Source organism: Anneissia japonica, unplaced genomic scaffold (genome assembly GCF_011630105.1).
Source record: "Anneissia japonica isolate Jap-2015-1 unplaced genomic scaffold, ASM1163010v1 scaffold288033_len957474_cov176, whole genome shotgun sequence".
Classification (NCBI taxonomy): domain Eukaryota; kingdom Metazoa; phylum Echinodermata; class Crinoidea; order Comatulida; family Comatulidae; genus Anneissia; species Anneissia japonica.
In genome coordinates this window covers 734,929-738,089 of record NW_022715491.1, presented here as the reverse complement: position 1 = coordinate 738,089, position 3,161 = coordinate 734,929, and the positions used below count along the sequence as shown (strand labels likewise).

Sequence of the window (3,161 nt, the reverse complement as noted above, 5' to 3'; positions counted from 1 at the left end):
ATATATATATATATATATATATATATATATATTCTAATTCAATTTAGATATATACTATAACTTAGGAAAATAATGCCCACAAATTAATTCTAAATTAAGTGCGGTATAATATTTTGGCGTCAAACTCTAGTATTTCAATGTTGCACTCATTCATCTTAAACTTAATACAGACAGCCTAATCAGTAAGTATTATTTCTGATATACGTATATTCATAAAGTGTATCAAGTTATTTAAATTCATTCATTATATTCTTTTGGCGCAAGGATGACAACCGTACTTTTTCTAAGGTTATATGATTGAAGTGTACCGTTCACAAACTTTCACCCGGTGAAAGCAAGATCGACTAAGCCGAGTCATGGAGGAGTAAATTATTTACTCTGACCCCACTAATAAAACTCTTCAGGTAAGCGAATTTAATGTTTATAAAACAAATTCTAGTTACCACTAACTTATTTACGAACAGTAGATTATCGATTTACGTAAAAGACACCCCAATGCAGTTTCGCTTTTGATACTTTGAAGGTGAAACTATTGTTTTATATTTAAAAGCCATATAATAAATATATCAAAATTGATATTTTATTTGTGATCTCATATTTTCTTCTGGACAATAGAAACATCAATAGTGCGCCCCCTATATGCGATAACTGCGTACGAGCAATTACTGTTAATGGATACCGTATTACTACAATACATCGACTGCTTTCAATTTCAGATATTACATATTGCAGAATTGTTCGTGGTTTTTGTCGTTGTTTTTAATTTGAAAATCAAATATCTTCGTTAATTCCAACGAATGTTATCATTCACAGTACTTTAATTGCAAGTCGAGTTATATGAAATAATAAGGAAATCCATTTTGCGAATCCATGCCTGTACTCATTTCACCAGCGATATATCGTTGCTAGCCTAGCTAATACAGTAATTATCGAGGTCCAAAAACAGCTAACCTTTACTTTAAACTAAAAGTATAGAAGTTGAACCAAAGTTCCTATTTGCTGCAAATTATCAATCATAATTTCCATGGATCATCCCAACCCCAGTTTAAAAATGGTCACCTAATATTCACGTGGTACAACATATTATAAGTTCAACGAGCGCCCCTCGCTATCAACTAAACCATTACCTGCTTTATTTTCCAGCCAATCACAAGGCATTCAGGCTCAACGTCATCATATGTGAATATCAGAAGACTGCCGCTTTAAGTGTATAATTGTGAAAATGCTGAGAGTTGTGCGCCGCTATACAAATAAGGAATATGAATTATTAAAAGAAATATAGTAGAATTGCTATGTAGCATTTGTGACTTAAGTAGATTTGTGTAGGCCCTATATATACAATATGTCGCCTCATGGCTTTTGAAATACAATTAATATGTATCTCGACCATTCAATCAACTAAACCAGCTTTTGTCGGTACGCGTGAGAATGTTTTCTAAACAAACACCATAAATATAGGCCCTACAGATCTATAAGGTATGATCAGCGAATAAAGGAAGGCAAATTTGATATAAATTAAAGCTGATTCAAAGAGTCTGGCGTTTTTGATCAAGGCTTCAAATTAATCCAAAACCATTCGTCTTCAACTAATAGGAAAGGGAATTTTACTTAAACGATTGTCGGTTGTCTTATTCATCATCTACATTTTATATTAGTACATTAAAACAAGAATAGAAAGCATTTCATCCCCAAGAGCCATAAGGGCTACATGTAAAACAATATTTAAATCAACCGTGTGATATGTTTAGAAATGTATATCTTCGTAACTACTACGTGAGTGGACTAATCAACATTAGGTATTTTTAAAATTCGAGTAAGTCTTTTTTTTTTCATTGTTTACCATACTTCAAAACATTCTATTCCTTCAATAAAAAAAAACAAAAACAAATAAAAGATTTAATGAAAATAAGCTACGCAGGCAGGTTGGCAGATTGAATTTTGCGAGTGAAATATAATTATGTTATTGATATGTAAATCATATTTTTGGTTCATTTATTGATAGATTGATTGATGAGTGTTATACTATTTTGTCAATTGAGATGGACACATTATATATATATATATATATATATATATGTATATATATATATATATATTAAAAAGAGGGAATATGAAGTTTAAAATGACTCCATATAATGACCAGTAAAGTTATGTCGCGTCAATTAATATTTATTGTAAATTTGGCATTTTATAACTAAACAAAATACGTCACCACTGCTTATACAGTAGGTATAATGAATCAAAGGTGATATCTGACATTTATCTTGTTCCTAATGAGTAAACTCATTGCGACATGCTCTCCAGAAGGCGATACTAATTACGACGATGTAGGCGACGATGACGACGATGATGATGGTGACGCAGTAACAATTATTATGGGAGTATTCTTAATAATAATATTAAGAATGAGAATAATTATTAATATTATTATAAAGACAAATTTGAAAATATTAGTTGTAAGCCTTGTAATTATCTAGTAGTTTAGCACATCATCCATGAGCTCCTTGACTGGCCTTCCTCTAATCAACACGCTTACGATATTGGTACAGAACAATAAATGCGTTACTATTAGTTACCATTCTCATTACTGTTTTATTTATCACGCTTAATAATTTTATAGTGTACATACCTTTTAATAAGAACGTCAACACTTAACTCCAATGAGGTTAGTCGGTGGTAGTATCTCGAACACTAGGCGCGTTGTTTGTTATATCCACTCTAATTGAGAGAGTCCGGAAAAAACTGAGTGAGGTTTATATAGGCGAACGTATATATAGCTGAATGCTGTGTGACAAGAGATACGGCAAAGCCGAGTGTTTATCCGGATTGGCGCTTTCGTTTGTGATTAAAACAACGGGATTCGCTACTGTTAAGTCCTTCATGATTGACGCACCGTTTCATCACGTGATTTATTTCTTGCTGGGCGTCGCAAAATGCCAATCACTGTCATTGCACGATTCTTTCACAAATTGGAAATTAATTATATCAATTGGTCACCTGAGTTCTCATTGCTGGAGTTTCCTGCAAATTGATTTTTGAGGGAAAATATTAATTTACATGCGTGACAGCAGACGTTCGAATAAAAGCAGTCAATCAATGCGAAATATATGGTTCAAAAGTAATTATACCAAATCTTAGAATCAAAACCATGAAGCCAATCT

General features: G+C 32.2%; 1 long non-coding RNA gene across 1 annotated transcript in view; it reads right to left on the bottom strand.

Moving 5' to 3' along the window:
- The window catches only part of LOC117109284, a 54,771-nt gene extending 51,945 nt beyond the window's left edge, over positions 1 to 2,826 (bottom strand). The window contains exon 1 of the long non-coding RNA XR_004445493.1: positions 2,630 to 2,826. This is a non-coding gene — a long non-coding RNA (uncharacterized LOC117109284). The remainder of the gene's footprint in view (positions 1 to 2,629) is intronic.
- Between the last annotated feature and the right edge of the window lie 335 nt (positions 2,827 to 3,161).